At 42.1% G+C, this 14250-nt stretch overlaps 1 protein-coding gene across 7 annotated transcripts in view; it reads right to left on the reverse strand.

Moving 5' to 3' along the window:
* Positions 1-14250, reverse strand: part of LOC105723611 (myeloid cell surface antigen CD33-like) — a 169272-nt gene that overhangs the window by 71352 nt on the left and 83670 nt on the right. For 4 of the 7 annotated variants that reach the window (XM_064380989.1, XM_064380988.1, XM_064380987.1 and 1 more), the window contains exon 1: positions 14053-14134. The exons of the other annotated variants lie outside the window; for them this stretch is intronic. The gene's annotated coding sequence lies outside the window, so the exon portion shown is untranslated. Of the gene's footprint in view, positions 1-14052; positions 14135-14250 lie in introns of those variants that run through there. 7 annotated transcript variants of the gene reach the window in all.

Raw genomic sequence — 14250 nt, forward strand, 5'->3', positions numbered from 1 at the left:
CCCAGTTCTTGTCTAACTTGGAAGAAAGATTTTCATCAAGATGTAGTACAAAGATGGCAGATAACTTCACTGAAAACAAATACAGTGTAAAGAGCTTATTGTAGGAAAAATACACCCCAAGGGAGGAGCGGGCTGATCGTGCAGGAAAACAGCCTAAGAGTCCTGTGCAGGGAATTTTATTTTGGACTTCACATTCCTGCCTCTGTCTCAAGTCTCCACCTCTTTTCTTTGTCTGGTTTTTCTGCTCCTGCCTTAGGTCCCCGACTTGCCCCTCTTAGGATTGTGGGACCTCCTCACTGTTGGTTAAGGCACATGTGTGGAGATCAATCCAAATCCACTGTTGGGGCTGGCTCCTTCTCGCCTCCCAGGAAGGCCCTACAGTGGTCACGTCTGTACCTCCTGTGCCTATCTCTTTTGAATGTCCTTCTCTGCCGTAATCTGTACTTATGGTGCCAGGTTTCTCTTAAGAATGTCCCCTTTGTCCTTCTTATCAGTATGTAGCTAGCAATTTTCTGACATCTTAACTGTAGAGTGAATGATGATTAGGGCATCCTAAGAGGAGTTCTAGGGTGTTTCTTTCTGCATAGGTACCTCTTCTTCCTTCTACCCACAACTGACAAGTGCCCATCCACTCCAGCATTAGAGATGCTACTAATATATAAATCTTTTATGGATCCTCCAGGTGAGTCTTCCCACCATGTTCATGTCCAGCTGTTTACCTACTCTAACAGAGCCCACTATACTGTGTCTTTCCCAAAAGTAGTGAAGGAAGGATTCACTGGAAATCATAGGAAATGGAATGAATGTAGATGAAAACTTTACAACTTATACAAATGATCACTCAAAATCATCCTTACACTAAAAATGCAAAACTGTATAATTCTAGAAGAAAACATAGAATAAAAGCTATATGCCCTTGGGTTCCGTAATGAATTTTAACAAACAACACAAAGTGTCAATACACACAGAACAAAGAGTTAAGTGGATTTTTTAAATATTAAAAGTGTATACTCTGGAAAAGACCTTGTTAAGAGAATAAAAAGGCAAGTCACATACTGAAAGAAAATATTTACAAAATACAGATTTGAGAAAGACTTTGTATTCAATATACAAAAAAATCTTAAAACTAAGTAAAACAGCCCAATTAAAGATGTACACAAATCTGAACAGACACCTCACCAAAGGATTTAAGAGAAACCAGCCCTTTCAAAAGACTCCACCACTGATATCAACCAACTGCCTCAAGCTGCCTCTCCTTTCTTGCCTGATAAAAGACCACCCATGACACAGAGGTTCTGGCCAGTATACGGAGGATGCACAGAGCAAGTTTTCATGTCCTCTGCTTCACCTTTTAATGTCAGAGGGCTGAAAACTTCACCCTGGGATCATGCTAACACTGCCATTTTTTGTATGTGGGACCCATGAAGAAGTAAGAAAAACTGCAATTGCACGCATTTCTCCTTTCATAAATATTCATAACTCTTCCTAGAGCTTATTAAATACCTGTGTTTGGCCATGCCACTCAGCATAAATTACTCTTTCATTTACCTCTCCCTTGAAGTGTCTACTTCTGGCTTCTGGCTGGAGTCGATATTTCCCAGCCCGTTAGAAGGACTACCCTGTAGGCTGCAACCCTTTATAGGAAATAAATCTCTCACTGGGTGCAGTGCCTCATGCCTGTAATCCCAGCAATTTGGGAAGCCAAGGTGGGTGGATCACGTGGGACCAGCCTGGCCAATATGGTGAAACCCTGTCTCTACTAAAAATACAAAAAATTAGCCAGGCATGGTGGTGGACATCTGTAATCCCAGCTAACTGGGAGGCTGAGGCAGGAGAATTGCTTGAACCCGGGAGGTGGAGGTTGCAGTGAACCAAGATCACACCATTGTACCCCAGCCTGGGCAACAAGAGTGAAACATCTTCTCAAAAAAAAAGTAAATAAAAATAAAAATAAAGAAATCTCTCATCTCCAAATTTATGAACCTCATCATTCGCCAGTTGACAGTGTTACAAAGTTCAAATGACCTTCCATACTCTCCCACAGAAGTCCTAGAAATTGTCATTTTGTTCATTATTTTAGATGCCTGAGGACTTGTAATCAAACGAGTAGAAATGTTGAAATTGTGCTTTGCCAGCTATGTATCTCTAGATCCAATCAAGCAGATGTCTAAAATTAACCAAGAGACTGTGTATGCCTGATTCACGGCTAAAATTTTAGCATGAAAGCTACGAGATCTCTATTTGTGTTTTATGCCTATTAATGTATGTTATGTGGTATTTTCTTAACTCCAGATAGCAATGCAAAATTCATTTATAAAATCCTCTATAAGTGCTCTATTCTAACTTAGCTTGGAAAAAAAATAAGCATTTATAAATAAATATTCTCCAAACTGCTAGAAATGTAGGAACTGATACAAACGTTCTTCAAGCTAACACAATTTAGATAAAACATCGTTAAATAAGATCGATTTAATATTTTTGGTGTAATAAAACAACTATGTCTTCAGAGCTATCTCTAGTGAATATAAAACAAACATAAATTTCCATTCTGCTTGAGTTCTAGTCAAATAAGCTAATATTATACTTACTACATACTTATAATCTTAAAGCTTATAGATTTGATTCTAATTAAGTCATTATTCTTATAAAAACATTATTTCAATAATAATTTTTAACAGTAAATCTGCCTAGTAATAGTTTCCAAAATACTTTTGGTAATTTTTAACCTTAAAGTTAAGCTAACTAAAAGATTTGCATTAAATATCTAGATCATTTATAAATAAGATATAATGCTAAGACATTAATTACTGAACATAACTAATTCAACTTCATATACCTTTGGCCCCTATTTTTAGGGAGAGACTAAAGATATTTTGGCCTGTTAATAAACTACCACACTGAGAAATTGTACTATGAAGAAACACACCCCTCTAGATGTTGAGAGATCATAGACTCATACATTTTCTAATCTACTATAGAATGTTAATATATGACAATTAAAAATTGTCTACTTAATCCTAGTTTACTCTGGAAAATGAAGATTAGTAAGTATTAAAAATATAATCTGTATATAAATAAAATTACTAGAAATGATAGAATACCTAGAAACTACTCTATGCAAAGTATGCAAGAAAAGTAGGGCAAGTTTTGCAAGTAAAATAGGTTGTATTTTTTATAAGAAAAACCATAGAAAATATACAAATAAAAAGCGACACCTAACCTTCCCTAGGTTGTATTTATATGGGTAAAATGTTATATTTTCAGAAATTATATAAAATTCCTGGAAATTTGTCAATGTCCTCCTTCCTTATCCATGCTATGTGCCAGTATAGTGTTATGAGTCATAATTTCAATTATTATTTTAAATGTTGTACGCCACAGACAAAACTGAATATCCTTGTCAGCTGTGGTATACTGAACTCTCATCAGATCTTTCCTCACAGCCATTTCATGCTCTTTGTCATTTAGATATTATTTAGCCCTGATGCTTTCCTGAACGCTCCTGCAATCAGCTGCAGGTCAGAATGTTTGTCTCCAACCCGGGACTCCCTCTGAGACTCACAGAAAACACTATGACAGGTACTCCGGTTATAAGCTTCTGATGATATTGCTTAAATAACTTTAGGACCATACACCTGACTCAGTGAAGCTCTCCAGAAGTCTAGTTGAGAAACTGCTAACCCAGGGTTCGGCAAGACTGGAATGGATTACATGGCACTGAATGAACTGATGAGAACTGATTATAATTTTACAGCACTTTTTGAGCATTGCCAGTTCTTTAATGTTATGGTTTCTGGATTTAAGAAATCTCTCTCTTAAGCTAACTATAACTCCATACAATTTAGTAGATTATGTGCTATAGCTGGCCTGGAGCCAGAACCTGAGCAATGCCATTTTATATGACAAAGATGAATCTCCAAAAATGAGTTGTAATAACTGCCCCATTCTCCTTGCAATAACTGCTGACTTGGTTTCTGTAAATAAGACTGCTAGTCTGCTCTGGATAATGTCCACCAGGTGAAGTTGTTTACCTTTCTCATCAGTAACTGACAGAATTGCTGGCCTTTGCTTATCGGAATGCGTAGCCCAAGCTAATCTCATCTTGGCCCCTGTGAACTAAGATCTGTAATTTCCACCGGTACCCAAACCATATGTAAACTAACGTTTATCTTGACTTTTGTCGGTACCCAATATGTAAACTAATGTTTGTCTTGACTTTTGTGAATCATTTACGTAGCAATTTAAGTGACAATAAGCCCCCCCCCCCCCACGGAGGCCCCCACCCCCGTCCCTGCCCAGGAGGTGATTTACAGAATCCACCAGCCCTCAGAATGTCTGGAGCCCGTCGATCCCCCTCCCCTTTCCTCAACCCCACTCCCAAGGTGGTCTTTCGGGTATAAAAAGCCTTGACACTCCCGCCTCGGGGCCGCGGGTTAGAGACGTGAGTCCTCCGCGGTCGCCGGCAATAAAGACCCTGCAATTTGGCAGACTTTTGTCTTGGTGAATTATTTTAATCTCGCATCCCAATACTACAATTACACTTTTGTAAATAGAAATGAAGCATTTATCTTTTTTTCCTCAAGTGATTTCTCCAAAATTTTGAAATTCTTACTGAATACTCTTATTTTCATGACAATACAGTTGTTAGCAGAAGTCCAATAAGAATCTGTTCACCTTAGAACAGGATATAATAGGAAACTTTGGTTATATTATCAAGGCTTTTACTGGAATATCATATTTAGGAAGAGTGTACCTAAGATCAGTTATGACCAGCAATTTTAAGGAACTAAGGTTGACTTTTATGGAGCCCATCCTTACAAAGCACTCTGAGAAAAGCCAGCCTGATACCTAGATTGCAGGGTTCACAGCCTTACGGGTTAGTAAGGAAGGTCATTTCCTTGTAGGCCCAGGAATCTGGGGATAGTTTGGGGGCCTCAAGAAGAGAAGAATTCACCCAAAGCTCTAAGGACTGCAGCTGAAATTTGATAGTATGTTCTGGGCTTGGCTTTTAGCCTCAGTAAGGTCTTTAAAAGTCCAATCTGAGATTCTGTATGAAAACTTTCAGCAAAGAAGCTTGAAAGCACCCATGTGGTCAGCGCTTGTTCTGGCTGCACTTATATAATCAAGCAAAATCTAACAAAACTCGACATTTTTAAAACAAGAGTAATCCGACTTTGATGATCTATGATCAAAAATGATGGTTAACACAGAGAGAAATTTTACGTTTCAATGGAAAACTGTAACTCAGCCGGGCGTGGTGGCACATGCCTATCATTCCAGCACTTTGGGAGGCCAGGAGTTCAAGACCAGCCTGGGCAACATGGGGAAACCCCGTCTGTACTAAAAATACAAAAATTAGCTGGGCATGATGGTATGTGCCTGTAGTCCCAGCTAATCCGGAGGCTGAGGAGGGAGGCTTGCTTGTACCCAGGAGATAAGAGGGTGAAGTGAGCTGAGCTTGCACCATTGCACTCCAGCCTTGGCAACAGAGCCAGATCCTGTCTCAAAAAATTTTTTTAAATAAGAAAACTATAGCCCTTGAGGGTTATCAGGTTCTAGTCTCGTTTCTTGTCTTTGGGCTATTTTTAACTCTTTGTAAACTGGATCCTCCCATCTGATGAATTTTGTCCCACGATGATACTTGTGGAACAAGAAGCCAGGTATTGTCTCCCCTACTAACGTATCTACTGTCGCTTAATTTGAAGGCCTCCAACCCTGGAACAAAGTTAGAAGAGGAAGGTTTTGCTCCCAAGAATGCAAAACCAAGTTGTGACACATTCTATTTAGCTATAGAAAGGAACAAGCTATCAACTCACACGAAGACACGAGTGAATCTTTGATGCACATTGTTAAGTGTTAGAAGACAGTCTCAGGAGAATCCACACAGTGTGACCTCATTTAATGAGACTGTGGAGAAGGGAAACTACACAGACGGGAAGCCTTTGGCTGCCTGGGGTCGGGGTTTGAAGCATTCCATGTGATACTTTAATCGTGGATACCTGCCACTATGCATTTGTCAAAACACGCAGAATTTTACAGCTAAATGGGTAAATCAAACTCTATTCTAATTAAATAATATCATTCAGGATGTGGAATATCCCTGTACAGAATACATAGTGTGAAAAATAATTTAACTATGCTACAAATTACAATGGTTTGGATGTGATTTGTCCCTGCAAAAACTCATGTTGAAATCTGACCCCCAATGTGGCAGTGTGTGGAGGTGGGGCCTAGTGGAAGGTGTCTGGATTATGGAGATCGATCCCTCATGAATACATTAATGCCCTTCCATGGGGGTGAGTTCTGTCTGCTCTCACAGGAATGGATTAATTCCTACAGGAGTAGATAGTTAAAAAGAGTCTGGCTTCCTTGGCTTCCCTCTTGCTGTGATCTCTGGTGCACCCCTCGCTCCCCCTTCCACTTTCCACCACGAGATGAAAAAGACTGAGGCCCCACCAGATGCAACTGCCCAGTCTCGGGCCTTCCAGCCACCAGTACTGTGAGCCAAATGAACCTTTTTTACCTACAAATTACCCTGCCTCAGGTATTGTGTTACAGAAGCACAAAATGGACTAAGACACAAATGTGGGAGAAACTCACTGAAGGTGTAGGGAAAATGGTGCTGACCTAAGTCTCTTTGAAAAATGAACAGAATCTGTAGGCTGAAGGCAAATGAACTATACTTCATCATTGGATCCATTTTATAAAATTCTTTCCAACAGGGGTAATTGTGAACAACTGTAAAACCACAGTATCTGTATCTGGAATAAAACAATGAACTACATAAGTCGCAGATGGTAGGAACCAGGTCTCTCACTGCTGAAGTGGGAGGTTCCAAATTAGCAGGGGGAGAAGGGTAGAGAGATTCATGTGATAGTAGACCAGACGTGAAGACATCGATGTAAACTTACGTTTAGTTTAATACAGATACACACAGTTCCACATCGAAACCTTTGTAATTGGGTGTGTACAGGCAGGTGACATACACACATGTACTTCCTAGCATTGCTAATGAGGGACAAGACACAATGTGCTCATTCAGCAGCCAGACACAAGTTTTCCTACCATTCTGAAAGGAATCAGGCTCTTTGAAGAAATGTCTGATCCTAGAACTGGGACAGTAAATATATGAGCCCGGATAATCTTGAAGTATCAGAAAGTAAGTACTAAAAAAAATTGAAATATGTCAAAGAAAAACTGGAGCCAATAAAAAGAGCTACCAATGACCAACACAGGGATGAACTGTGCAACATAATGCTGTTAGTATCACTAACGCTTCAAGTAATTATCTAGGTGTCTGTATTTGTGTATGTAGGTGAATAAGCAAATGGAGTTGAATAGAAGTCTCCTTTGCAAAAGAATTCCAAATAATTGATGTAGACACTCAGCCATCAAGAAGGTGGAGCTAACTCCTCACTCTGTGAGTAAGGGCTTTACATATGTGTAAACTTATTTGTCACATTTTTTTCTTGTGCTCTGGTTGTGTCCTGGGTTCCTTCTCTAAAATGCTGTTCACCTTAGACCAGGAAAAAAAATAATCTTACAGACTCTGTTTCAATTCATGGCTGAATATTTTAAAAAGAGTGACTTTGTAAAAATATGTTCCAATGGCAAATTGATTCATTGTGAGTGGATCACTTATTCCAAATACTTCTTGTCTTTATTTTGTTCCAGTGCCTACCTTTTAGCCATGATACACCAGAATCAGATATTGGCCACTGGGAAAAAATATTCAAAGAAAGAAAGAATGTGAACCAAACTTTCGACCATGATGATTCGATGTTTCACCACAACACTCTCTAACACAGAAGAGTTAAAAGGATATTCAAAGTCAATGCCCTCAACGAGGCTTTGCAGAACATGAGGAAACCAGAGAAACAAAAATGGCAGGACATTCTATGGGTGATTTAAATGTTTCTATGTTTTATGGGGAAAAAACACTTTACCTTTTAAAGAATCACAAGGAATTATTGGAAACCCAAACTCTGGAATGTTTCCAAATTTAGTTGAACTTCTATGTAATTATGTCTATTTAGCTAGTCATGAAGGTGATTTTTTTTTTTTATTTTATTAAGAATAGATAATTACAAAGAAAAAGAGGTTTAGTGGACTCACAGTTCCACATGGCTGGGGAGGCCTCAAGATCATGGCAAAGGTGATAGGGTCATCTTACATGGTGGCAGGTAAGAGAGAATAAGAGCCAAGTAAAAGGGGAAACCCCTTATAAAACCATCAGATCTCATGAGACTTATTCAACAAAATCTGTGCCTTATTTGTGTAATAAAATACACAATGAATAATTAACACTCATAAGAAAACATGTTAGACCTTGTGAAAGGAAAATAAATCTTGGGGACCCAAAATCACTAAGCTAAAGGGAAAAGTCAAGCTGGGAACTGCTTAGGGCAAACCTGCCTCCCATTCTATGCAAAGTCACCCATCTGCTCACCGAGGTAAATGCATGTCTGATTGTCTCATTTGGAAAGGGTAATCAGCAACTCAAAAGAATGAAACCATTCACCTTTATCCACCTATGATCTGGAGCCCCCCGTCCGGCCTTCTCTTCAAGTTGTCTCACCTTTCTGAACCAATGTACACCTTATACATTGATGATTCATGTCGCATGTCTCCCTGAAATGTACAAAACCAAGCTGTGCTCCTACCACCTGGGGCACACGTTGTCGGGACCTTAGGAGGGTGCATCATGGGTGCAGGCATCCTCAAACTTGGCAAAATAAACTCCCTAAACATCTGAGACCTGTCTAAGATTTTTGGGGTTCATACATGTAATGTAGGATGTTAATGTTGGTAAAACAGACACTACTCTATCTACTATTACGACTGTACTACCAATTAACCTTAGACTTTCTCAACAAAACAAAAAATGATGAGGTACAAATAATATAAACTTAAATAATGTTGCAAGTTTTAATATGCCTACTTTTCATTTTTTAATACTGTTTTGACTAACGCTGTAAGAAAAATGAGCAATTAAAACATGAATAAAAGTGTTTACGGGGGTGGACATGTTTCCTCCAGCCTCAGGCTTGGGGTGACTTGAAAGACACCTGCCCATCCCCAGCTTTCATCCCAGCTGTCCTGATGGTGGCTCTAAGCATTTCTCCTTTCTCTATACGAATATCAAATTCCAGAAACAAACCCAAATCTTACAATATGTTATGACACGCTATGATGATGAGCAGCCAAAGCTCAAGCAAGGGAGGCTTCTGAAAACAAGACTTGTAGAACACACTGTGTGGAAGTAAAGCCAGTGTCGGAGATCCCTGCTCTGCACACGGGGAGCAGACAGGAACCTTCTGCCTCACCTTCCTCACATGGCCTGCAGCCACATCTCTCCAGGTCAGACTTAAGGAGGATAAAACTTTGGTCTTCACTGTGGACACACTACCAGGTGCTCCAAAGCCATGGCCTCTCCTCGGGTGGGTCCTGAGGAGAACAAAGCTCCGCTTCTAACCCTAACCCTGTCCCTAGGCTTTGACTCTGACCCCTGATCCATACCCTGGTCCCTAATTCTGACCCTGACTTTGACCCCACCTCTAACCATACTTCCAGCCCTGACCCTTACCAGACCCTAATTCTAACCCTAACCCTATTATTATCTTTATAATCTATCTCTACTCTTACCCTCTAGAGCTAAATAACTGTACCCAAAGCACTTTTGGATTATTTACCTTGTTTTGCTTGAATTCTCTAAGGACATCGTAAAGGAGATGTCATCATGTATTCTGCAGTCCCTCTGAGTGGTATGGCTTCAGATAAGAAGCTCTAATACTTTGCAAGACAGAAGAAGTTTGGAGGTTAACAGCACTGGGTTGTCAGGAACGCATGCTGGCATTCACGACAGTCATCGGTGCTGTTCTCCACATATTTTCAGTTCATTTTTTATGAACGCATTCTGACTGTTCTATCCCACCTACTTACATTTTTGCATGGCCTCATTACTTTTTTATTTTTTTTTTGCCACTGGAGGAGAGAAGAAATAGCATGTGACTTTTTCAGGAGAAATCTCCAACAGAGTTCTATTCAGCATGGTTTTTTGTTTTTTTTTTTTTGAGACGGAGTTTCGCTCTTGTTACCCAGGCTGGAGTGCAATGGCACGATCTTGGCTCACCGCAAGCTCCGCCTCCTGGGTTCAGGCAATTCTCCTGCCTCAGCCTCCTGAGTAGCTGGGACTACAGGCACGCGCCACCATGCCCAGCTAATTTTTTGTATTTTTAGTAGAGACAGGGTTACACCATGTTGACCAGGATGGTCTCGATCTCCTGACCTCGTGATCCACCCGCCTCAGCCTCCCAAAGTGCTGGGATAACAGGCGTGAGCCACTGCGCCCAGCTGCTTTTTGTCTTTTCTATAGCAATGGGGATCTTATTGATGGTACCTCTTTCAGCCTGGATTCCTGTGTTAGGATGGCACAGCACAGAACTACCTCTCACCTGACCCATGATGAGATGCAGATAAATAAGGAAGAAGATTTTGGAGCCACCGAAATTTGGAGGTTGTTCTTTTACCATGGTTTAACCTAGCCCTCACTGACTGATGCAGGGCTGAAGAATGAGTCAGAACTGGATCTGGACATGTGAAGTGCACTCCTCCAGGATAAGTAAAATTCAAGTCTTGTTGCAAAGATAACAGTGAGCACGATGTGTTATTAGGGTGAGTGTGAGATAAATAAGGTGTATCAAGTGAGAATAATGAGAAACTCAACTTTAAAAGACAGTGCTAATTTGGACTGTGGAGAGATTCCAATGTCCTACTTAGCACTTGAGATTGTGATGGCTGAACAAACTCATTAACAATTCTAAATGAGGGCTAGGGGTAAATATCCGAGGGTGTCTAATATCCCAATTTTTCATCCTAGAATGGGCAGAGTCCTTCACCCCATTCTAGGGAGACTTCCAAAAGAAAAAAGACCTGCATTTCTCCAACAACCCACACTGAGAGACTTTCCTGCACGTTTGACCTGTGGCTAACACTCCTCACCTTTCATTCTGTCCTCAGTTTGGGGAAACACCTTTAACTCTCTATGACTTACAGGTTATTAAGTGGCCCTTACAATTCCCTCCAGAGATAGAAAAGACTAATGATGAGGGAGCCTGAGCTCACAGCAGCAAGCGGGCACGTGTGCTCAGCAGCCACGTGGCTCATCTGCTAGGAGATTACTACATACAATGTTCTGCAACATTGCTTAACACAAGGGGACACTCTCCTGACTCAGAAGGTTTAATTGCTTGTCTTTTTATACTTGAAAGTTGGGGATGCAAGTGATTTTCCACACAGCCAGCAGCTAAAATATTCCAAATGTGGGTCTCACGGTGTGCTGGGATTTACTCGGGGTGGCTGGCAAAATAGGAGGGAAATATTAGGGAAAGTTGGAAGATTATAGTCTCTAGCCCAAAATTATATAAAATTAGCCCTAGAAATCTGAAAAAGTCCAGTTTCTTTGTGAGATAACAGTATACAACATGTTATTTTTCATCAAAATTTGAAGTAAGTTGGGAACCTCTGCAGCTCAGCCACTGGCTGACGCACTGTCGCAAAGTTGCACGCCAACCTTCTCACTTCTGTGTCCTAATTCCTTCCCAGGCACTCCTGCTGAGTTTGAGCCTCAACAAGGAACTCAAGGTAAGTGCTATTTAAAACACTGAAGTATCTTTGCCTGCCTGGTTTGCAAGATTAAAAGGACTGATAGAGTTTACTGTAGGTGAAAGCTACGAGCACTCTCTTGCTAACCCTAAACCCTGACTGACGCTGACCTCATGCCACTCTTCCCCACAATCCCTCAGGTATGTCCCATTTCTGTTAAACTTTATCCTCCAAACTTCTAACCCTTAATATTCTAAATACAAAACCAACCTACAGGCAATTCCATCCCCAATTTAATACTAAATTACACTAGGAAATGAAATCACAACAACAGAAAGGCACAGATCAATGTCTAGCATAATTATACAATAACGCTCAACAAAATCATCCTAATTTGATACCAAGACACATTTGAAGGATTACAGACCATGATCACTACATCCTTTTCTCAGAAAATCAAGCTGGTTTTGCATACTAAAGCCATCCCTGCAAATAAACATCAAATAAGCAGAATGAAGAAGCTGCTCTAAATTCTTTGGGTGTTGTTAATTCAATTTGACTTCACATAAATCCTGTGAGGCAGGCATTGCTGTTATTGCCCTCACTTTACAGATGAACAAACTGAGGTGATGCATGGCACATAGCAGCCCCTGTTGATTTTTTTTTCCTGGCACCCTGGCTGGCAGTGATTGAAATTGAGCTTTCAAGGCTCTTAACACTTTCAAGGCCCTTAACACTTCCATGTCAAGCTTTATCGCCCTGTACTAAGTCCCTATCTCCCCCACCAGCAGGACAGGGTGGGGGGTGGGAGATGCTCAGAGGACAGTAAGCAAGTCTGATTCATTTGTGTTACCTGAACCTAGTCCAGGGCCAACCTGGAACAAGGAGGCCTCAGGAAATAAATTCGACAAATGAACCAACACACACAGATGAACAGAAGTGGCCCACGATGAGGCTTAACAGTGACCTCGTCATCTAATCTGAAAGGAAGGCATCATGGTTTCCTGTTATGGGGAAAGAATCGGGCTACAGGATGCATCGGGTTCTTCTCACATCATCACCCACCATAGACCTCCACATCCTGGGGCTCTCTGTACATCTGTCTTTATGGGGCTCTGGTCCCTTGATCTAGAGGATTTTATTTTTTCTTGAGACAGAGTCTCACTCTGTTGCCAGGCTGGAGTGCACTGGCGCAATCTTCGCTCACTGCAACCTCTGCCTCCCAGGTTCAAGGGATTCTCCTGTCTCAGCCTCCCAAGTAGCTAGGACTACAGGCGAATGCCACCACGCCCAGCTAATTTTTATATTTTTAGTAGAGATGGGGTTTCATCATGTTGGCCAGATGGTCTTGATCTCTTGACCTTGTGACCTGCCTGCCTCGGCCTCCCAAAGTGCTGGGATTACAGGCGTGAGCTACCATGCTGCCTAGAGGAATTCTGAACCTTAGTTTTTTGAAGACCCAGGTTTAGGGACCTGGGTCTCAAGGGTCTCAGGTATCTGAGTCCTTAGACTCCTTGTGCCCCCATATTTGAGTCTCTGGGGACTCCAAGGCCCTTGGGCTTTGTGGGGAGGGTGGAGACCTCCAGATCCCTGTGTTTCAAGGGTACACATGGTTGTCTCCAAGTCTACTGGTTCTCTCATCTTCTTTGGTGCCAGGAGTCTGCGTTTTTAACCCCCTTCATCTCAAGGGTCTCAGTCTCTGAGCCTCTGGGCTCCTGGGTTCAGTGAGAAGGGTCTTTGGATCCTTCCGTTTAGAGAGTCTGGGATCTCCATGACCCTGGGTCCACAGACCACTGGATCAGAAGCCTGAACCTTTGGATCCCTCAGTCTTGAAACTCAGGGCCTCTGGGGTGCCCAGGGTCTCCAGATCCAGTCAAAAACACTCTAACCTGTTCTCTGTCCTCTAGTTCCACCTCCCACTCCACGTGAAAGTAGTGGGCGGGTGTCCATTTCACTGCCTGGCCCCTGCGTTACCTTTCATCACTTTCTCTCGTCATTGCCCCACTCCTCACTCCAATCAGTGTTTTACAAGTCCTATGGGAACCACCTTCAAAATAGACCGGAAATTTACTTTCTTCAGTCGAACCCACTATCTAGAGCCAACAATACGTGCAGACACCACACCCCCAATCGCTAACATCTGACGCACGGGCGGAGTCCCTCAGCCTGCACCCGACTCCCTCTCCCAATTCGACCTGCGCACGAGCATCACCACTGCCCCGCGTGCGCGTAGAACGCCACGCCAATCCTCGGAGTCTGTTCTGCGCATGCGCTGTCTGCGCCTTTTACACTTGCGACCAACCCCAGCAACCCCACCTTCAATTCTCACCCGCAACCCCGCCTCAAAGGGCAGAAATCGTGTGCCCTATATTCCCCTTAAAATCCTGTAATAATCCCACGAGCCAGTTAATCAGAATACAACTACTTCGCTTATCCAGCAACACAAACCTGCCGGTGACAGCTCGCCGCCATGGCAACAACAGTACACACAGCTCCGCCGCTCCCCGCGCCCGCGCGCAGGCGCAGAAAATAAACGGGGCAGTGCATTTTGGGAGCAGCGGAAAGAGCAAGCCGAGTGTTTCTGGGAGTTGTAGGCCAAGCGGGACCTCAGAGCCACGGGCGCAGAAAGCAAAGGGGGCAGTGCAT

Source organism: Aotus nancymaae, unplaced genomic scaffold, assembly GCF_030222135.1.
Source record: "Aotus nancymaae isolate 86718 unplaced genomic scaffold, 86718_ANA_hifiasm-v0.15.2.pri h1tg000028l, whole genome shotgun sequence".
Taxonomy (NCBI): Eukaryota; Metazoa; Chordata; class Mammalia; order Primates; family Aotidae; genus Aotus; species Aotus nancymaae.